Genomic DNA, 24446 nt, shown 5'->3' with positions numbered 1-24446 from the left:
GTTTCAGTTATTTCCAGTTTCAATGGCTCCACAAAGCAACAGAAAGCTGAGCATAGGTTAGAACATTTCTGAGGATGTTTTAAAGTTATTCTTGCACCCTCATCTTTGCCCTGCAGGATTCATATCAAGGAGAAGGCAAAGGTGCCTGAGAATCAAGAACTGAGATCCTTATAATTAGTGGCATTGAAAGCTCAGATGGCTTTAGAATGTAAGTTCCATTGGGTAATGATTGTGCGTGCTGCCTTTTGTCCCAGAGACAGCTGCAGAACAGTGGCAGGCAAGTAAACATACTGGGCTTTATTTTCCTTCTAGTTACACCAATAGAAAATCAGTAGTATCGTCACAGATGTCAATGAAGTCACACAAAATAACATTTAGGCCCATTTTCGCTAAAGCAAATAGATATCTGTGGGATGGATCCTTGGCCCTCGCTCTGGCTGCTTTGTACTGCTCCAGCACTGCAAAGAATCAGAAAGGTAGTGAATACAGCCAGCTCAGCTGGGGATTCCTTCAATGTAACAGTCTTCCCAGCTGATGTAAAACTGGTATTATCACCCATTTGCCTCCTCATGTGCCGGAATGGAAGCATGGGCAGATCAATATTGAGCTTTGGCAATTCCAGCTGGCATAACACCCAAAGAGAAGTTGTAATTAAAATGTTGCCTTATTCTGTAAGCGAGATGAATGTTTAGTGTGTGTGTTTACGATTTAGAGGCAGGAATAAAGGTCTGGGGTCTGTCAGTGGGTATGTGGGGGAGTAAACATAAGGGCAAGGGGAAGAGATGTCCCATAACTTGACATTTCCTCACTTTTAAGAGTTTGCATTGGGGGGATGTTATACTTAATGAACTTTAATTTATTTCAATTTTTGTTTATGGAACATAATTTGTGATGCATGCAGAACTGTGAGATCCAAGTAAGAGGCTGGTAAAGGTCCCTTTGAAAATGTGGTTTTCAGCCCTTCACTTTCATGAGTACCAAATTCAATACAAAATATTTGTAAAGTGAGTAAAGGCTATAGTGGTAAATCTATTAAAATCTGTTTAATCATTAACTTCTTTGATTTAACATTTGTCTAAAACATAACATCAAAAATTGAATAATTTATTATGTAATTGCATAAAAGCCAAAGTAATGTAAGACATTAATTAAAAATGAATGTGAAATTCATAAATAGAAAGTTGAGCAGGCATTGTTTGATTATCCACTCAGTAGGGTGGTTTAAATTACTTTGAAAACGTGATCTACTCTATTCCAAAATACCCGTTGCTGGATCTGAAAAAAAATACTGTAATCCTTTAGGATTCACTGCTGACTCAGGAAGTATAGGTTACTGATTACTTTTATGTTGTACATGTAAGTTGTACAGATCTGCCCAATCCTTGAGATATGATTCTCCTCTCACTGTGGTGTAATCTATTACCCTCAGTGTATGCAAGAAGAGACCCAGACTTTCAGAGTTTGGGTTTAAACCTTGTTCTAGACTTTTGTGAAGTTCAGGAGTATTTGGATTCAAGGTTTTCTTTTGGGGGTCTGTCACAGTGACTTATACCTGTAAAATCAACCATGCCAGTAAATCAGTGTTCATTCTCAGAGCAGGAATTTTAATCAGTGATTTTAACAGCCTTACCAATCAGACACAAACTCTACTGTTATCCTCCAGTACTTCTGAGACCTATGCAAATGGTCAAGCATGTTGAGTTCAGGTTCTTTGAAAAAGGCATGTAATCTTTTGGATGCTTATCTGACACTTGTGCAAATTTCTGTAGTTAGCCAACTGGCTTGGAAATTTGATGGGGACAGATTTTAATGCTTTCTGTCCTGACCAGGAACTGGAAGTGAAAAAAGAAATATCTAAAAATATAACAACCTCTACAAAAATGTATTTGTTTTTTAATATGGGTAGGTAGATGAGAATTTAATCTAAAGTGATTTGCCCAGCCTTTAAAACTGATAGGCTTGATCTCACAAATCCTATTCAGACTATTAGCACCATTGTCGCCCATTGAAGACTACTCATGAAAATAAGCAGATGCAAGATCAAGCCCTAAGTTATGCTTACATTTACTTAATGATATATGAAAAGGAGATGTATGAAGTATGTATGACATATCCTTAGTATGATTCTCAGTTTTTACCAGCAATCCAAATGCTCAGGCACCTGAAAATGGAAAATCAGTCTTCCTCCTATTTTACCTTTCCTCTCCTGTTGCCAGCTGTGACTTTCTGCTTCCTTAGAGGATGGGCTATGTGATCTTCTCGGAGACAGTTGTAGATGTCATTCTGTCCCCTTGCAAGAATGAGAATAGTATTATACATGTTCCTGATCTAACATGTTTTTTAAAAAAGAAAATGATCAGAATAATCACAAACAAAGAAAAGAAAAAAACATAAGAAAAAAAGGTGTGGAATTTGCACACCATTAAAGATGTGAATAATTTGAAATTTTAGGATTGAGTATCTCAAGTCTAGAAAAGTTGTAGACTCAATGCTTAGAAAATGCTCTTGAAAGCTTGTAATGTTCAAAATATTTTAAATCTAAGGAGAGTTTAGACTTTAAGGAATTGCACTTAGCTTAAAGAAAAATGTACAGGTAAACTTTACTAAGAGCTCAGAAAGCTCTCTCTCAGAAACAGTCATAATAAAAGCCCAGTTTTCTCACAAGATTGAACCTTAAAATATCTAAACTCCACAACCTCCTCCCCTTTGTAGATTGCAAATGTCTAAGGTGTCTGCAGAATCTATGCTGCCAGCTCTGCTCATGTTCTGTCCTTTCCCTTCTTATCTGTTGTCCTTTTACTTTTTAAAATATAATAATTTTTGTTAAAGTAAATATACTGCTTGTGCAAGCTGCCTCAGTGACAGCCACAGTCCTATACTGTCCCCATACTGCCCTATCAACATGCTTTAACCCTGCATGGCCTCTAGATGTGAGGTACTTCATCCTCCATGCCCACTTGGTCTTTGGGCTCCCTGCTGCCACTGTCTACACTTACCTCCGGGATTTAGCACAAAACTGGGTGGAATGATTTTGGCACAATGATGTTCTACTAATTTAGTGTTAGTTGGCAAGATTCTGCACCTGCATACACTATCAAGCACATTAGATAGAGCTGTGTGGGAATCAGAATTTTCTGTTACACACACACACACACACACACGAAAAGAGAGGGAGAGAGCATTTAACACCTGTTTTTATTCCTATTTTGTAAAAAACATTTCAATTTTTTCAGCAAAAGAAAACAGAATTAAAAAAAAATCATTTCAAATTCATTGGAATACTCGATTTCTATAATGTTAAAAAAGTACACCTTTATTTTACAAAAAAAAATTAAAAAATCTTTAAACATAAAACAAAATAAAATTCAACAGACATTTCAAAAATGAAAATTGAAATCTTCAGATTTGACTTTATCAAAATGTTTTCTTTTTAAATGAAATGTAATCTTTGCAAAATTGGTGTGTTCCTGCAGAAAGCTTTGATCTGTAGGAAAAGGCATTTTCTGACAGAAAAAAACCCAACACTTCCATGGATTTTTTTTTTAAACTAGATGTAACATTAGAAGTGGTGGTATAGGAAACCTGCAGCAGGCTGAGTCCCCAGGAAGATTTCCAGTTAGCTGACTCAGACAAATTCCTCTTCCAAGCTCACAGGCAATGAACAGTGATGCATTCATTCTGTACATCATTCTTGAAAGATAGTCTGTACACTTCTCACTCTGCACCCAGCCAGCTCCACTAGCTGGTGAGTACGGGAAATTGGTTACGGTCCAATCCCTCTCTATCTCCTTTCAGTCACCTAGACCCTGTCTACACTTACCTCCGGGATTCGGCAGCAGTCGACTGGAGTTACTCAAGCTACGCAAAAACTTGCGTAACTCCCATCAACTTCTCTGCTCCTCTTCTGCACGCTGTCTTCACTGCACTGCGCCGACGGGAGCCGCGTTCCCGTCGACGCAGCACTACTCCATTTGTGAAGGTGGTCTTAGTACATTGATTTCTGGATCGACTGAGCGGGTCTTCACTGACCGCTCATTTGATCCAGAGAAATCGATCTCACGGCGGCGACTTTGCTGCTGTCAGTGTAGCCTTAGCCCTAGTAACTGCATGAGTAGGAGGGACTATATTCCCCATAGGGATACTAAAAAGGCCCTGTACACGTGTACAAAAAGGTGAGAAGTGGCATCCCTCCTCCGTTGTGCATGTGTAGGGCGCAGAAGATATTGTGATGTGAATATAACAAGGCTAGGCTCGATGACCGAGATATGAGCTTGAGATAAAGCAGAAGTATGTTAACCACAAAACTGGTTTGAAGCAGCTAAAGAAGTAAACAAGTACCCACAGCTTATAGCGTATTGGGCACTGAAAAAACACCAATAGTAAAAAGAATAACAGGTGCCAGCAACCAATCCCTTAACGAATTAAGAAGTAACCAATAGGCCAGTTGTCAGGATGAGGGAAAGGGTTATATCAGGGTAAGGGATGACACACTGCTGTGAAGCTCTCTGTGGATCCACAGTCTGCGAGGGTGCCATGTGGCAGGTCCGCTCCTGGGGCAGCACGCTTAAGGGAGAATGGGGCTTCCCTCCCTCATTTTGGTAAGCGTTGAATTGTATTGCTAGCAGCTTAAATAAACAAATCTTGTAGGCACTGGCTCGCCCGACTGCTCTTTTCTCGCCAATGAGATCTCAAACCACGAACCCTCTGTCTCGGCAGAGTACAGCATGCATTCAGGAACCGGCCAGATTGTGGCCCAATGTTAGTATCCTATCCAATTTTATTTTTCTCAGATTTGTTTGGTTTTTTTTTGTATAGTTTGTTTTAGGTGAGGAATCTGAGTGTTTAGGGGTTCTTATATGTTATAAACAGGCACAACAAAGTAGAGATTGATCTCAGGGTTGGGAATCAAAAAAATCCTGACTTCTAATCTTGAGTCATAAGTGCAACTGATTTAATGTGTAGCCTTGGGCAAGTTACTAATTCAGTTGCCCTGCTTGTAAAACGGAGATAATAATACTTACATATCTCTTGGGAGTTTTGCAATACTCAGTTAGGTATATCTGTAAAGCACTAGACAGAGTCCTGACCCTTTACAGTTCTTCTTTATCTACAGGAGATTTCTTGCCTCATGGAATGAATTCCACAATAGAACAATGAGCTCTGCTGTAAACAGATACTCTGTTCTTTTAAGATAGAAAGTATATTAAAAGGTCAGGACTTCAAGGTATAAATATTATAATAATAGAGGAAAATTATGGACCATGAGCTTATTCCACAATGCTATTTAAAATCAAATCCATAAATATTGTTATCTATTTAACAGAAACCTTAAATATCAAGGGAGTTTGGTGGATCTCCTTCCTGTTTTGTATTGTATCAATCTATATTTATCAGCAGTCACATGGGCATAAACACAGGGTCATGGTGAAAATAAAATGTAGCTTATCAAAAGGCCCCAGAGTTCCCTGCAGCAAGCGAGATAGGGAAAAGAAACTTCTTTTCCTTAGCGAATCCTCCCTGTCAACTTTCTGCCTTCCTTGAACAAGTAAACATCTGACTTCACGCTAGCATCTTTCTGGAGGAAAAGAGTAGAGAGGAGGAAATATGTTCAACCCCACTTTTTAAAAGTAAAGAAATGAAATTGTGAATGAAAATTTTCACATTGTTTAATTGACAATTTTTGAAGGAAATAAACATATTCACCAACATTTTTGTTTCCTTCGGAGAGCTTTTTTCTCCCATATCACTCACTTCTCAGTGCAAAAATTTGCCAGCTCTACTCTATCCATCTCACCCTTTTCAACATCTCTTGTGTCTGCAATTATGCCAGTCACCCAACATAGTTTCATGTCAAGGTGATAGTGTCTTCCACCTCTGCTGAACTCATCATTATGTCCTTATAGATATTTTGGAGCAGTTAATATCTTGGCTGTAAAACATGCTGCTTGTCTCAAACATGATTGTAGAGGTACAACTGCCCCACTATAATTAGATTTCTTTAAAAAAATCTAAATTGATTTCCACAAAAAATTGAAGTGAAATGAAAATATTTTCATTTTGTTCAACAATTTGGTTTTTGAATTTTTCATTTTTTTCCACAAGAAAATTCATTTTGATTTTCTTAAATTTGAATGAGGACAAAGAGATAGATTAAAGTGAAATAGGTGCAGAAACATTGCCAACTTTTAACATCGGTTCTTGTATTTTATGATTCATAATGTCATTGTTTCCCACAGAAAACTCTATAGATTAGTAAAAGCAAATGATTTTCTTTATTTTTCTGTTTTCCTCTTCTTTCTCTTAAATAAAATGTCTGGTTTAAATGCAATTGCAATTTCGATTTGACTGTTAATATTAAATGGCAAATTTTTTACTATGTCTTGGAGAAAAGAATGACTCAAATCTCAAAGGTGGAAGATCAAATAAGTAAATCCAGTGATGCAAATATGCCAAGGTCACATGAAGGGGTTTGAGAGGTGCTAAGAAGCCCTAAAAGGTAACATATTAGTGGACATGGTCTTTTTTGTCAGAAAGGAAGCTTCCTTAACTCTAAGAAACTATGTGGGAGAGGGGAAACAGTGGACCGCTGCCACTGTAATAATCCACCTTCAAATTTTCACAGAAAATTTGATCTCTTTGTGGGAAAATACATCAGCTGAAATCAATTATTTATTATTTTTCCTGTGCTTCTGCACTTGCAGGTGCCAGCTGATAGCAAAAGCAAAATGACTGAAATGCCACAGAAAACACCCAAGACCAAATTTACAATCTGGAGATTTTCAAAGCCATTTGGCAGATCCAGGTGCTATACGTATTTTAGATAATGATCTAGCATTCTGGATGTTTATCTATGCAGAACCTACAGGATGTTGTGTGTTCGGAGTGCTAAGGGACTTAAATCTTACTCAGTGGTTCTATTTTCTGGGTTGAGAGGACTTGGTCTCCAGAAGACTTTTTTTTTGCAGTTCTCACCTCTTCCACAGACTTTGTGTGACCTTAAGCAACTCTTTTAATTCAAATTTCCATTTGTAACATGGAGATTTAACAGTGCTTCCCTGCCTCATAAGAGTGATGTGAAGATAAATTCATTAATGACTGTGAGGTGTTCAGATATCACACTGATGGGCATTATGTCCCCAGATTCTGAGTCAGCAAGATACTTAAAAGGTGTGCCTAATTTTAACCATACTAGTAGTCCCAGTGAAATCAGTGGGACTACTAATCAGGGTCCACTCTCTACAAACCTTGCTGTCTTCATGCTGTGTCAGCAAAGAACTGAGATAAAACTAGTGGGGCTTCTATTGGGCAGTCTGTTAACTTTTTTTTTTTAGGTGTATGGAAAGATGAGAGTGCAAAACCTTCTATCAGGAAAGCACAGCAGCTCTTCAGAAGAACTGGTGAAACACTTTAAATCAGAAACTTGTTTATCATCTGTATATTAAAAAGAACATGACCAAATAACACCCCCCCCCCCCCAAAAAAAAGCATCATTACAAAATGTACAGGTATAAGTTAATGTACTCACTAGGGTACTGAAAAAGAACAGGTGGGGCTGTATAATAAAGAACACCACATTACTGGGGAAAAGAAATGGAAGCAATTAGATTGTCTCCTAGAGCTATGTCTAGACACACACACGCTCTCTCACATAATCTCACTCTAGCAACTCAGAACAACAGCACACTCTACCTGATGGCTGAAAATGCATCAAAGGAGCAATGCTAATATAGTTATCAGACTGCAAAGATCACCACTTTGGTCCTCTCATAACAGGAGATCATCAGCTAGGAGTATCATTGAAATCCTACCTCACAAGTAAGTATAAATTCAGGCTACATGGACACTACTAACTGAGGGCCTAATTCTGATCTCACACCAGTTTTACACATATGGAATTCCATTGACTTCACTAGAGTTACTCCTGATTTATTGTGGATTTCCTCAGAATATCCAGCATTGTAACGCACCTTGCTTCCACCTGCCCTTAGTGCGAGGAAGCCTTATCTTATCTTATAGAGTGCCTGCTAGAGGTCAGTTCACTGATACCATCAGCCTCAGGCACCATAATCACTCTGCTCTCAGTTTTTGCAGGCTCCACTGTTCCTCTGCAGATGATCAATAGGCACAGTCCAACACGCAAGCCCTTGAAGCATCTCCCTGGAGTGTCGAGCCCTGCCCTGTTCCACTGGACACACTCTGTATTTACAGATTAGCTGCCTCCAAAGAAGCAGTACACCTCAGCTTACCAGTTCTGCCTCAGATCACCACTCTGCTTAACACACCTCATTGAGATATATTTATGGTGAAAGCAAGTTAAAGATTATTTCTCAAAGTATAGAGATTCAAATTAGAGCAAATTAAAAATATTGGAAACAAATGCTTACATATAAAATTAACATACATTCTAGAACCTAGACTTAATTAGATACTTTTACGTTTTATAGAGCAAAGCTCACCCAAAGTCCTTCCAGCATTCTACAACCTGGCTTGGCTATGATCTCCCATTCATGAGACAAGTCACATGCCAAAACGTCTCATTAAGAAATGTTACACGGAGTACCTGTGCCCCCCCCCCACAGGTATTCATCAAGAATCCATTGCTTTTACTTGCAAACAGGGTTCCCTTCTGCTGTTTATTTCTTCCTGTACATTTCCTCTCAACCTCTTGATTAGCAATTGGCTGAGTAAGCAAACAGGCATTCATTGTGAGACACAGAGTGCTTAGTACACACTTGATCAAACACAGATAAGCATTTGTTACCTCCTGCTTGCAAGGAATCAGTCTGAGATGTGTCATCTGCTTGTTACCTGCTTTAACTTAAAACATAATGTAGAGCATAGATACATATTTTTTTTAATATTATCCTTACATACATTTTGCATGACTAATGGGCACCTGGATCTTGATACAAACCTTACCCTTACCCTTTTGTGCATTATTATGCATATATTTGACCTAGGATATCTCTGTAAAATTCTAGCATCCCCTTTGACCTCTGCCAGTTGGCATCAAGGTTTCCGTGAGTCACATTTACAGCAGTGTAAGCCAGGTCAGATGAATGTCCTGAGCATCTTTGAAAGATGACCTAAAATGTGTTTGACTGTCAGACACACCAATATAGAAGAGCTAATATGTGTGGATACATACATTTCAGGGTAGCTCCAAAGGGGATAAAACATCTCTCTTGGAAGTTTCATGTGAGAAATGGATTAGAAGGCAGCAATTAAAAATATTTTTATGGAAGGTAAACCATTATTAGGACTGCAGTATATTTCATATAGAAGGATAAAAAATAATACTTCTCTACTGGTGTCAGAAGTACAATGAAATTAGAGGGGATAGAACATCCTTATGTCTCTTGGGATTGGTATGTACTCTTTCTTTGGGTATCCCAAGCCTGGAACACATTGAGGAGCCATTGGCTGGCTTTGCCAAGCACAGGAAGCATTGGGTTGGGCTGTGTTCCCAAGTTCACACTTCTAGATCACAGTGAAGGCAAACATCAAACAACTTTGTAGATCAACTAGCCCCAAGGTTGGGCTAGTTAGTAGGCCTAACTAGCTGAAGTGCATCCATTTTAAAGCCATCTAGTTCACATAGCCAGTAGGTATCCAATAAAATTGGGGAGCCAGACAAGAAGACATATTCTGAAGTAGAACTGAATGGGAAGTGCAAAACAGACCCCTCCCCCCACAAAAAAATTGTAACTATTCACTTGATCTTTTAAATTAATTAATTTTAGCCATACTTGCATCCTTTGTATACTGGCACAATGTTTGTGGAAAGTCACACGCATGATTATATGCCTAAATCAAATTTGAAATTTGCATGCATAAGTACTTTTGGTATAAGTGCTTCAAAGGCTCTTCCAATCAGGGAAAAGGAATATTGCCATGTTACTTATCTGAAAAATCAAACTCTAGTAACGGAAGTCAAAATTTGACTGTCAAGTTTGGAATATTCCTAGTAAATACTGGTGTGTGATTGATACATAGAGCAGAAAAAACAACTAAACTTATCAAATCAATTTTAAAAATGAATCATGTGAGGACATTGCTATTTGCTCACAGATAACTTGCAAACAGTAAAAGAGGCTACACTAATTAGATAAATTATTTTGAATTATTATTGTTTCAACACTATTCTGCATTAACTGTAGGCCTGGAGGAACTGTAGACTTGGTTGGACTGCTGTCCCAATAATCCAGTCTCATATGTATCCAAAGATTTTGAGCCAAAATTTGAGTGCCTACAGTTAGACTCTCTGACAATCTGTACTCCTATAACAACACTGTGTTAAAATTTGTACAAAGCATACTGTGTAAGATATTTGAAAACTCATGATTTGCTGATCATTTTATCCGGGTAAAGCATTGCATGTAAAGATATAAGATTCCACTGTATAATATTAACAAGACATGTTCCAACATGTTCTGGAGACAGTCACAGACAAGTCCCCCAGAGACAAAAGGGTAGCCAATGCCTCAGCCAGGTGTCAATGGGCTCAAACAGACCATCACCTGATTAAATGGCCACTCTTTAGCAGGAAAGAGCGGGTGGGCTAAAGATCTATAATTTGACAATTAAGCAGTTTAAGGTTCCTGGCCATGCTGACTTTCTGTCTCCTGAACATCAGGTGGAGACAGGGCCGTATCATCCATTAGGCACAATAAGCACAGTGCCTAGGGCCTACGAAACTTTCAGGGCCTACGAAAAAAAATTTAGATATAATTTTTCATTTTTATTTAAAAAACTATTTATTAATAACTTAAAATCAAATTACGACGTGCGCCTAGAGACTACGAAGGTCTTAAAATGGTCCTGGTGGAGATGATTTTTGCGCAAGAGAAAAGGCTGTAAGAGGAGAGGGCAGATGCCCCAAAGCATCTATCCCTTGCTGTCTACCCCCAGAATCATCAACACTTGAAGGACAAAGGAAGCAGCATTGTGCTGGGGGAGAGATCCTGACTGAAAGAGGTTCCTCCAGTAAAACTGCTGGAATATTGGGTTAGAGAAACCTTTGCTTTGTATTCATTAACTTGTTAAGTTAGGTGTTAATTGTGTTTTATCTTTTATTTCCTTGTAATCAATTCTGACTTATATGGCTCATTATTTATAGTCACTTAAAATCTATCAATCATTCTATAATAAATAAATTTGTTTTATGTAAACCAGGGTGTTTGGATTGAAGTTTTTTGGAAACTCTACTTGGGATAACAAGATTTCTGCACGTCATTTTCTATAAATAAATAATGGACTTTATATGAGCTTGTACTGTCCAGGAGAATTGGGATATTGCTGGTGTTGCTCTGCAAAGTAATTTAAGACTGGCTGGCTATAGCCTTCATATAGTATAGCTGGGAGTGATTTACATGCTGGAGGCTGTGTAAGAGCAGACCAGGAGTGGCTGCTCTCACAGCAAAGCAAGGTAAAAGGCATCCCAGATTGGAGAATTGAGGGGACACAGATGACCATCAGTCCAGATCGTGTCCTGGGTAATGTCACAGACTCCTAAATCTGTATTTAGACATCTAAATAAGTAGGCTGATTTTCCAAAATGTTTAGCGTTCAGTAGCTCTCAATAACATCAATAGGCATCACTAGGTTCTAGACACTCTCGAAAATCAGACCACTTATTTAGATGCTTAAATATAGAATTAGGAGTCTAACTGTAGGTACCCCTTGTTTTTAAAAACTTGACCACTAGTTTTACTGTCTCCATTGTATTTCCATATAATAAAATCTCAGAAAAAATATCTTGCTATCATTTCATAAGCAGGATTCTCATCAGAAGTTTTGGATAAAAATTGGAGCATATTTCTCTCAATCTTCAATGTACAGTTGACAAGGATACAGTTGACAATTTCTTAAAGTCTTTGGAAATACGATTAAATAAAATACAACCAAAAAAGGACACAGTGAGACCCCGAAGGAGAAGATGAGAATAATCAGAGAGAGTATTCTGTGTCTTACATCGCTGTTCCCAATCTGCTGACTGCCACATTCTCTGGAGTAAATCTGAACTTTGGAATCTTCTGTTATGGTGAGAGTCACCATGTTACAAATTCTTTTTATTAGAGTCTTAGCACTATTTGGTCTTAAGCAATGCAGTGTTGCTGTCAGTTCTGTGATGATGTTTCTTTTTTCAGAAGCTGTTGAAAGTAGCTGAAAGAGTTTGCTTTTCACCTTCATTTTTCTAACTAGTGTCAATTCTTGTGTTTTGTGCTGCCTGCAGTTGGTGACTTCCTCTGGTCCAGAACTTGTGTGTATATATGTAAAATGAAAAGGTTATTCTAAGAAAGTACCCAGACTCCATGTCACTGATTTTTCCTCTAATTGGAAATATAATCACATCTGTTTAATCTACTACTAAGTAAAACAAAATATCATCCAAAAATACTCAACAGTGTAAGGATATACATCATGCCCTTTATAATAATTCTTTGTATGTGAATTCCAACAGGTATGGTTTATACATTTGCTTTGAAAAATGTATTTTGTGGTGTCTGGTATACAACTTACTTTTGCCTTAGTAGGATTTTTCTTCCTTTATTTATTGCCTAAGGTAAAATTATTTCTTTTCTCCCCTCTCTCAAAGCTTGAAAGGCTTTTGAGAGCTTTTGTAAGTAGCTTGTCACTAGTACAGAATGTTTAAAGGAATTTTGTGGTGATAAAATGCACATTTTTAACCCCTCCATTCCAGTAAGCTGTCACTTTGATGTTTTGTTAGTTCTTTTTGATGAAAAGGTACAGCACTGAATCCTTAGTTGATGTCTGCTCCTCCCTCATCAGCTCAGACATATGGCTTCTTTGGTACCACACCTGAAAATACCATCTTCCTCCATTCCTATTTTATAATTTGGCCCTGCTTCTCAGACCCCTTTTCCTTGATTTCCTTTTCTCTGTTGTGTTATAAGCAGCCTGTCCAGCTCACTTTCTGTGCCAGCTTCTCCTTCATTGCTTCTGCTCTTTCCCCCAGCCAATATCCACGTTACTGCTCCTTACTCTCATGTCTCCATTTATCTCCACACCTACATGCACAAGTCCAATCAAGTCTGCCTCACTAGGCTTCCAACAGGTAATAACAAAACATTAGTATGTGTTGACCTACCTGCCTTATGCATTTCTAATGTGCCCATCACTGTGGTATTGAAATACTGATTGTTGTATAATGTTTTTGTAGGCAATTCCTCCTTCTGAACATTTCTTGAAAGACTAATCTTTGCTTAGGGACAGCTCCAGTTACTCCTTTCACTTCATTAAAGGCAGCTAATCTAGCTTTAAATTCTCCATAAATCATTTCTCAGCAGATCCATTCAAAAAGTATGTAAATTGTCAAAAAGATTTTAAAGCAGTAATGTGGGGAAAATGCAGTAACAAAAGCTCTCTCTTTTAGAAAAAGGAGTTCAATTAGAAGCCACTGTGACATTACATCAGTGAAAAGAAGAGGGAAATAGCTGCAATTAAACCTCATGAATATTGGTTAATAAACTACCTCCCTATCTATTCCAGTGTGATCACAAATCCTTAAAACCATAAAGTGCTATCAATCTAAAACATGACTGACATAAGCATAAGCATGCATAATGCACTGCAGGAATGACACATTTGTGTGGGGAGGTGGAAGAGCCAAGCCTTTTAAAACCCAGCTGAAACAAAGCACTCTTTAACAAGGCATTTAATGAATTTCAACTTAATGGTGACATAAAATGATTTTATAAAAATATATGCAGAAAATCCTAAATCATTTGAAGAATATATGTGTAGGGTCTATAAGACAGCTTGTATTTTTATAGGTGCAATTTTGTGCATGCAATTAATACATACTTAATAATAATAATAATTAATTACAGGTGTAAATTATTAGATTTAGGAGTCTAATTATCTAATTTGCAGGGAAATTCAGTTAATTAGGCAGATAACTCTACCATCGTCACCTGAGATTAATTGTGGGTGCACAAATGTTATGAAGTGTTTAATTCAATATATAAAACCACACTTTTTTGTTGATCATTATTGCACTAATTATGCTAATTAATAATTAATATAGTAGAACTGTTTTGTGTCTTAAAATATCTTATAAATTTTTTTTTTTTTAAATCACACTGAGGCCCTGGTCCTTTTCTCTCCAAAGTCAATTGTAAAATTACTACTGATTTGACTGCTGCAGGTCAAGGCCTATCTAGGTTATGTCCTATATCTGTACCTGGGTTATGGTTCACTGATTTAACATATAATATATAAAGCTTTGCCATTGTTCTGTGATGGACATTACATTGACCATTTCATATGAGTTTTATCTGCTGTATGTATTTTAGTCAGTTCAAAAGTATGTTTAAATAGTGGACCAAATTGAGTGATGATTAAAGTGGGGTGAACTAGTGCTGTTTCCACAATCTTGTACTGAATACCTGAAAACACTTACACCTATGCTTATCTTTACTACTGTGAGTAGTCCTTTTGATTTCAGTTGAGATATTCATAGTAGAAAAATGACACATTTGGGAGATTGGGACCTAAAAGTACAAACCAAGTAAAACTTTCATGTTGTCAGCAGAAAAGAAGATATAGGAGAAAAATCAGCTAACAGAACGAAACAAGATAAAAGGGCTAAAGCTACACACACACTTCCAAAATGTGCTTAGTGCCTACCTTTTGAAAATAAGGGTCCTTTAAAGGATCTCAAGTTACTCAAAATCACTGGTCACTTTTGAAAATCTTGGCCTTTATCTCTTATTCTGAAGTACGAAAATAACAGCAAACATCTGTAATTTCAAAGTTTTTCAGGAGGGAAGAAGAGAAAAGAATTATTTTAATGACCCTCTTTCCTGCTGATACAAAGAGCTTAGGGTCATTGTAGAATGTATATATGTCCCTTTTTTATCTAAAGATACTAAAGTTATTTCTGAAATAAAATGTCTTTTTAAAAAAGGGAGAGAGGTGCTTAAATTGCTGGAAATCACAAGAAGTTATCAGTAGAGTTGAAGAACTATAAACAAAAAACCCTACTTATTCACCAAATTTAGCTTTATTACTATATTTTTATTCATGGATTGTATGTGAACATCTCATGATTTTCAGGAATTTGTTCTCAACACTATTTGATGAATATTTTATATTAATATTTCAATTTATGAGTTGCTTGCAAAATGTGTGCTGAAAGGCATTCAGAACCACTATAATGGCTACTATAAAGAATGTATGTAAATAGGAAATTTGGTCTAAGTATTTGTGGGGAACATTTTCGAAGAACACAAATCTCATTGACTTTTGGAAACCTGCCACTTGATACTTGCAATTCAAAATTATCTGTTTTGAGTGGAGACGTACAGACATTTCTGTTTGCTTATTGGAGAATATAATTCTTTGGACAAGGTTTCTGACATGAATACCCTGATTTCAGAATCCATCTTTTGTGACTATTCTACAGGAATCTCTTCAATCTTAAAAGTTACCTGTTTAGCAAACATTTTTGGCAGTAAATGTGATCACTAGAGTGTGAACTGAAAGGGAACAAATAAGGGATTCAAACAGTGTTATTTGTATTGCAGTAGTAGCTCCGAGCCCAGTCATTGACTAGGACACCATTGTGTTAGATGCTATCTAAATGCGGAATAAAAAGACAGTTCCTACACCAAATAGCTTACTGTTACAGGGCCATCCACTCCAACCGTGTCGCTGAGGCCCTTCCTAGGGTCCAGACTCTGCGGGAGGCCACAGCACCTTCCTGAATGGGGAACAGATAGCTCTCTCATGCGGGTCTTAGCCGGGCCCTCAAGCAAGGTGGGCGAGCAAGCAGTCTATCGCCCCGGCCCTCAAGCAAGGCGGGCGAACAAGCAGTGGGTCTTCTCTCTGGAGCAGTAAGGAGGAGGAGGCTCTCCCAGGGTGGCTAGGGAAGGGGGGAAGGAGGATGCAGGCCCACCCGTCTCCACTGCGTCCCAGCCCAGGGCCCTAGCAGTGGCAAAGGTATTTACCACTGAGTCGGCGGGGCTCCTGCCGCAACATGCTGACAGGGTCCTTGCCCCAGACTCAACCACTGTCTATGGATGTCCCTGGGCCACTTCCTCCCCGTATTCCCAGGTACCTGTCTCTTCAAGGTCCTCAGGGTCGCTGGGGTACTCGGTCCAGGGTAGGCCCGCCAGTCCCTCCTCGTCCACAGTGGCAAGGCGGGGAGATCCTCTGCGAGAGGCAGCTCCTCCAGGTCACAGGGCTCGGGGGTTGGCTCGGCCTCAGGCAGCTCATCCAGGTCCTGTCCCGTCTCAGGGGGCTCGGCGTCCGGCAGTTCTTCCAGGTCTCGTCCGGCCTCAGGGGGTATCTCCCACCCGGGTTGCTCAGGGGTCCAGTCCCGGGATTCTGGTAGCTCGGTCCAGTCCCCCTGGCTGGGTGGCCTGGTCCAGCTCCCCAAGGGCCCCACCCAGTCTCCTGGCCCTGAGGCAAGATCGGGGAATGGTCGGGGTCTCTGCTCAGGGAGGCAAGCGTCCCTGGGGGTCAGCTCGGCTCCACTCCAGCCTAGGCCTCATCCGGCAGGTCCGCACATCTGCCTCCGGCAGCAGTCTCTTCCAGACTGAGTTCTGGGACCTGTCTGTTATACTGCCCCTTCCAGTAGGGGCTCTGCCACGCTGTTGCTGATTGGGCGGGCCGGGCAGTCCTATCACTGCCTGGCCTTTCTGTTGCCAGGCAGGCTTGTCTGCTGGGCCTGTTTTTGTCCAGCCAGGCCGCTGCGGCCCTTCCTCGGGTCCAGACTCCGGGGAGGCCACAGCGACTTCCTACACTTACATTCTAAGTATTTAGATTAAATACTTGAACAAATATTTGTAAATATTTTTGGCAATATTCTCCAACTCTGAATACCATGCTAACAATCTCCTCTTGTCCAACTGTTATCATCACCATAATCACTGTATGAGTATCTAATCCAATTGTATGCTTGGATTCATTTATATAATGCATTGGGGTGTTGTAAAGAAGGAAGTACAGTGTAATGTTATTGTGATGATTTAACCCACACAGTAGAGATTTTTATCTCTTGGCACTTCTCTAGGTATCCCAGTCCTTCTTTAATATATTTAGATCACTGAAATCATTGCTGGACTGTTGTAAGGCAGTAACACTGAAATAATTAGGCAGTCATTATTAAATCATTAGGAATTGATTATGAAAATGTCAATCAGGATGATATAATGTGGTATCAGTGTAGATATATGTATGCTTCCATTGTAATTTAGCAACAAATAAAGTACTACCAGTGTAAGTGTTACAGAAACCAAATTAATTCCCAGCATCACAATAAAGCAAGATTAAATCATAGATCACAATATCTTATTCTGTATCTGCAGAATGTGGTTTATCCACTGATTGATAAAACAGATAGGTGTGTTTAGCGTGTATGGGAGTGGGCCAAAGAAACTTCGGTATTGTCTTGATGAAGTTGATAAAAGGTAATCTACCAAAGCAGACACAAGTGTTGTGCACTTTTTGCTCCTTTATGATTCCCCCACACCCACATACAAGTGGTGGTGGTGGTGATGAAGGAGAAGAATTGTCTTGTTCTTTTTAAAGTCAGAAATTCAGTTCTCATCTAGCTCAGAAAAGTCTCTGATAACTAGAAAACTAGTGAAATGATGATACCATAGTATCAAGAGAAAATGCTTTGAGGTCTACTGAAGAAAAAGAGCCATATAAGATTGATAATAATATTAGTAATATATATTGTTTAAATTGGGCAATTGAGGAAAAATGTTTTGTTTTGTTTTTAAGTCAGGCTTAAAACTCTTTGCTGTGAATGTGTATTTAACTTCAATGATTAATTGACATTTTGGCAAAATAAACTTTTTGTTAAAAAACAACACCCCAACACCACCACCACTCTAATTAAGCCATGACAGCTAACAATGTACATCCTCTGAGACCCATATTGTTTTCCAGCAAGAGCAGATAAGACTAAAGTTGACATTATAGTTATTTCTCATGTTAAAAAAAAAGTAGAAAAAAATATGAGGCGGTCTTGATACATCATATAGACACATGAAAGCCTACCAAGCCCCATTTTAAAAAAATCTTTACGGGTCACCTTTATTGTTTCTGTTAATGGGGATAACGTTTAGGTATTCTTGTGGGGAGACAGGATTGTTGTCCAGGATTCATTACTTAATGTATCAAAACCACTTTGAAGATGAAAACTGCTGCATTCTTGCTAAGTATTATTATAATATTGTTAATAATAATACTTAATCATTAATAAAATAAGCTAAGAGAAGTGAATTCTTTACTCTTCCTTAAAATTGTGCCTTCAGCTGTTCAAAGAAAATATCTGTTTTGTCTTGCATTCTTTTCCAAATTGGTTAAATTATAATGCAGCTTTACTGAAGAGAATGGGGGTGGCGGGTGAGGGGAAGCACATACAGGAGACTATATATAATCAAGACACACATGCTCTGTTACAATTCAGGGTGAAATTCTGTTCTCACTGATGTCAGTAGCTGTTTTGCCACTAATTTCAATGCAAACAGACATTGGCCTAAAAAGAACTCTTGTCAGTTACTTCAGAAACAGTTACTTTATAGGTGCCTGATACTCTACTCCTTACCCTTGTGAGCATTCCTTATGCTGACTTCCATAGGACTTTTCAGGTAAAACACACTTAAGTAAATGTTGCATGATTTGGCTCATTTGGCTCAAAAGAAGAGTGTTCGTGCTAGAGTTTGGGTAGATGGTGGAGTAAGTGGGCAGAATTTAACCATTAGTTTGTGGGGGGGGAAGGGGAGAGGAGAAAACAGAACAAGAAAGAAGATATGATTTAAAAAAAGAAAAAATAGAGTCTGGAGCACAAATTACCCACCACCAACTATTTTAAAGCAGATCAAAGTTTGTATTTAAATTATTTCACTGTGTCACTTTCAAGCCAAAGAGAAAGTCAGAACATGAACTTGCTATTTTTGTCCCCTGACCTACATTAACTTCAGCATGACTGGGGCGGTGTGATGCAACTCTGATGATGACACCACTTTTTGGAACTTACCAACTGTCCGCCTCTCCCCCCCAGAATACAAATCAGTTTGTAATTTTAATAAATTTAAATCCCCCAAAATGAAAAGAAATTGGCTAATGTCACTTCAGAGGTTATGTAAGTGCCATTATGTAACAAACCTTTATTTAACCTTAGGACCAGTAAATTAAAGTGATTGTAATTTTTCCCCCCTAGCACTGTCTGAATCATTTGAAAGACAATATGGTGAGCAATTTGAGGATGCACAAAGTCAATTCAGTTAGGGTAGATGAGGACTATTCACAACCGTTGGTTAGAAGGTGAGAATGTGTGAACAGTGACAATTACTGTTCACTATGCAAAATAATAAATAGACACAAATCAGACATAAAAAATGGTAACATCCATAAGCCGGTTGGAGAACACTTCAGTCTACCAGGACACTCTGTAACTTACTTGAAAGTTGCCGTACTTCAACAAAAAAAACTTCAAAAACAGACCAGCGAGAAACTGCAGAGCTGGAACTCATGCAAACCTGACACAATCAGACTGGGTCTGAATAGGAACTTGGAATGGTTATCTCATTACAAGAAGTAATTGTCACTTTCACACATTTTCACCCTCTAATCAACGATTGTGAATAGGCCTCATCCACTCTAACTAAATTGACTTTGTTAGCGCTTGCGCTCCCCATAGTTATGTTTCTCACCCTTGAATGTATATATATACCTCCTATCTGCGGTTTCCACTTCATGCTTCTGATGAAGTGGGTTGCAGCCCAGGTAAGCTTATGCCTGCAGAAATTTATTAGTCTTTAAGTTCCTACAGGACTCTCGTTGTTTTTGCTCTATAAAGACTAACACGGCTACCCCTCTGGAACTTTTCATTCTTTATCTCAGAATTATTGTTGGATCTTATTACTCTAAAGACTTCATGGGCCTTGGGTTATTGCTGAACAAATACTGAAATCCTGGAATGCCATGGACCAATTAAATTTGGTTAAATGAAGAGCTCCTTTCTATTATTATAACAATAGGGAATCATTACTGCAATAAGCCCTCTATTTACAGTAGGTGAATTGAGTTGCACTCAAAAAGGTAAACAGTCTTTCTGAAAGGAAGGAAATGTGCAACAATGGCCTAAATTACCTTTGTTTAAAAAAAATAACTTTTCCATGCTGAGTGATAAGTTTGCTAGGACAGAGCATTGATTCTCATATCAGCAGAACCACTTTATCTATCTAAACTCACCCCGTGTTATAGTCAAATGACCAAGGGCTTGACAGAAAGCTCAACTGTCAGAAGTAGGATGGAAGAGGAGCCAGGAGATCATGCAAACCAGAGATTGTGAGAGAAATGAACAATAAGAGCAAGAAATAATTGGAGCAAGGCATATATCCAGAGTATGGAGCCCACTGAAGTCAGTAGGAATCTTTCCATTGAGTTCAGTTGGCTTTTTCAAGCCACTTTCAGGGGTTGGTAATCGGGAGAAGATGGGAGAATACATTTTCCTTTGCACAAATTTTATATTATTGTTACCAATTATACCCATTTAATCTAATATGTACAATAGGACACTACTAATATTAAAAGAAGATCTATTCTACATCTCTTATATTTGAGTAAGTAGTTCCAGTTAATTACATGGGACAGTGAATATCAGGAAGCCTTACTCAAAATTTTTAAGGATTAACTAGATATCAACCTTTGAATCAGAATGGTTTGGAAAAGGAATGTCTAAATTAATCCTAAACAGCAAAGCTGATTGAAAAACATTTCTCAACAGCCACATTTAAAAGCAAATGGGAATGTAAAGACTTTTTGCATGACTCCGAAAAACTTGTGTAAAGAGTTGTATGTGCTAACCATCTGAGACTGAAACACAGTTTAAATGCTTAATTTAAAAGGGTCCTTGTGTGTAATAAATCTTAGAAAGCAGCCAAATGGAAAATCCATGTTAGATTATAATTTAAAACACTAAGGCACTAGGAAAGGATTGTTCCAAAGAGAGGTATATTTTCATTTACTACAGGCACGGTGACAGAGTTTCAATAAAGCTGGTGTAACTTTCATGCATATGGGAATAGAATCTGGCTCAAAACAGTCATAGGTAGGTACATTTGGGCCGAATACTGCCTTCATTTACACTAATACAAACACCATGAGCCAATTCTGATTTCATCTATGCCGATATAGATATAGAGTAGCTTGACAGAAATAAATTAAGTTTCTCTGGATTGATACCAGTTAAACTGAAAGCCGAATTTAACCCATTAATTTCAGTGGAGATGCTTTAATGTAAAGAAGGGTAGTGTTTGGTCCTTTATATGGTTTCAGTATGATATTTTATAGTGTTAGCTGTACCAGTTTTTCAATGGGAGAGAGGGGAATCTCTTTAATTAAAGCAGATTAAGAGTGTTACAAACTGATTGTACATGTCACTTCTTACTGTCAATATTTCTCTTAGTAGTCAGTGTAGACTGCTATTTGATGAAGATTTTGATCCAACTGAAACTATAGCAGTGTTGCCAACTCCCATGGTTTTGTCAGGAGTCTCATGATAATTATTGTTTTCCTTAAAGCCCCAGTTCCTGGAGTCAAGTGGATATGTGATGATTTCAGCCTTCATTCTTAAAGAAAAAGTAAGTTTCTAGCCTTGTGACTGTGGAGAAACCTTCAAAATGTTACCTCAGTGCACCCTAATGGCTCTAAAAACAGACAGCAAATAAAAAGAACACAAAACCTATTATTTTTACATAAATTCATGATTTTAAAGCCAATCTCATTATTTCTGGTGAGCTTGATTCATGATTTTTGAACATGTGGGTTTGGCAATATTGCTGGAGGGCACCAGATTACAAACTCTCCCCCTCAATAGATAAGAACTTAACTTCAAAGCAATAACTCCTTTGTCTGAGTTTACTGAGCAAACTCATTTCTCTTTAAAGTTTTCACTTTGCTATCCTGAGTGCTATGTTACTGATAAGTGAAATCAAAGTTGAATCCTATGAAGGCCCTGATCAGGGCATTATAAAAGAAAACACCAGTAATCCCTTTCTCCCTCCTTACCAGTCCAGTCCTAGTATTCCTCTGGGAAGAACCTAGAGCCTAGAACCTCCACCCACGCTTTCTTCACCCATCATGTACCTTTATTTATAGTTACTACCTGTAGGGAATCACTATATTTTGCCAATGTGAAATATTTTCTTGTTTAGCTACTGTTTTTAGATTTTGTACATCTGCTCTTTACTGGTAAGAGTATTTTATAAATCTATATAATTTTTATTCTGACATATTGTAGTACCATCCACACCACTTATGAGGCAACTTTCAGTTGCTTTGAATCTAACCGTTTAGTTAATAATGTCCAAAGAAAGGAAGTGTGTCATCTATGTACGTAAGGTACTTATATGGTCCCATTGCCGTAGTATTTGAGTGAATCACAATCTTTAAATCATTTGTCTTCAGAACATCCCTATGAGTTAAGGAGGTTACTACAGGTTACAGATGGGGAAATGAGAGAGGTAAGTGACTTACCATGGCAATCTGGACAGAGCAGAGAATTGAACCCCAGTTCTCGTTTAGCACCCTAACCACTGGACCAGCCTTCCTCTACTGTCTTGGTTATAGTAAAACAGCACTTGGGTGCCATATTACTAGTAATTTACATCTTTTGAGTTTTTACAGGGAGCAATATATTTAGCTGCCATCTTTTCTTATTTAATATTCAAAATATTCTGTAACTATGATAGACACAGGGGAAAAATAAAGGAAAAATGTTCCCAACTTTGGTAAAAATTAACTGAGAAAAAATTGCCTAATCCTAGACCTAAACCTAATCCTGCCAACCTCACTTTCATGGATAATACCACTTGACTGCTTTTTTGATAGAACTATAAAATTAATGGGCAAAATAAAAGGATAATATATAATATACATTTGCAATTTCTTTGATAAATAATTTGATGCAACATGCTATAAAATCTTTCTCTTAACATGGATTTCATTTCTCTTGGATATGAATACCATATGTGGAATGAAAACTGGTGAAAGCTTGTAAACAGAGGGAAATGATGAATTGCAAAGTACTGAGTTGGGTGGAAGTGACTAGTGGGTAAGTGCAGGAGAGTAAAGTCAGGCTGTATTCAATTTCTTCACTAATGACCTAGAAACAGGAGTAAACCCTACATGAATTAATTTTGCGGATGATACTACATTGGGAGGAACTATGAACACTGATGTCTTCAAAGGTGTAATACAAAGGGTTTGAGAGAAACTAGAAACAGAGACAAAATCCCAGCAAAATGCTATTTAGAAAATCTCAGAGGAAATTATCCAAATTACAACTAATCAAGGCTTGTGCCCTAAATCAGCAAAGCTATTAAACAAGTTCTTCAGTCTGTTGACTTCAATAGCACTTAATCACATGCTCATGTGTTTTGCTGCATGAGGATGCACATAAGCACATGCTTAACATTAAGCTCATGCTCAAGTGCTTTGCTGAACTGAGGGCTTAATCCTGTACAGCACAGGTGCAGAGTTAAAATAAAAAAGGGTTAGCATGTCAGTGAGAGGAAAAAGTGATCTTGAATTAACGAGAGTGCTGCTGTGTGAGGCCCACGTTACTCCCTCCTAGCAGGCAGATTAAGGAGAAGAAGGGAGAGGGGATTATTTCATTTACGAGTTGGGAATCACAATTAAGCCTGTCTTCTCCAACATGCCCATTATCTCCCCCAAACCACACTTTCCCTCTGCCGCCAATGTGCATTCTTAAGAATATTTAAATGAGTGCTTGAGCCTTAGAATATGTGTGCCTCCCAGCCCATGTAGACAGATGCGCTAGCTCTGCTCAAGATCGCATGCTAAAAACAGCAGTGTGTGTGTTACAGCACAGGTAGTGGCTCAGGCTAGTCACTGAGATATGTACCCAGGGGGCAGACAGGCTGGTAATTGCCAACAGCATCCACACTGATGTTTTTAGTATCACTCAGTGTAGAGGACTAGGAGTAAGGCAAAATCCTGGACCTGGTGCAGTCAATGGTAATGTTCCCATTGATTTCAACTGGGCCAAGGTTTCACCCTTACCTAGTACTTAACTTTACTTGTGCTCACACATAACCTCTGCTCACATTTGCAATGAGTTGCAACAGCATCTCACTGCTTGCTACACACCATACAGGGACCTGCAGGATAAAGACTTCAGTGAAGGTATACGTTTAGGAAGCAATGATATAGAAAGAAATGTAAGGGTGATAGCACAAGGAAATTTGACTGAGAGTAGAAAGTGACATTATAAAAAAAATGGCCATTATAATTTTGGGCTATATTCTCAGAGGAATCATAGCACAAGTGCAGTGTAGTTCTGGTCTGACTATATCTGGCTCACTGCAGTAAATCTGAGCACCTCTTTAACATAAAAATATTGAGATTTCAGAGAAGAGGAACAGAGATAATTCAGGAGA

Source organism: Emydura macquarii, unplaced genomic scaffold (genome assembly GCF_026122565.2).
Source record: "Emydura macquarii macquarii isolate MOO-44397 ecotype Brisbane River unplaced genomic scaffold, CSIRO-AGI_Emac_v2 contig_2825, whole genome shotgun sequence".
NCBI classification, from domain to species: Eukaryota; Metazoa; Chordata; order Testudines; family Chelidae; genus Emydura; species Emydura macquarii.
Note: the sequence above shows the minus strand (reverse complement) of the source record.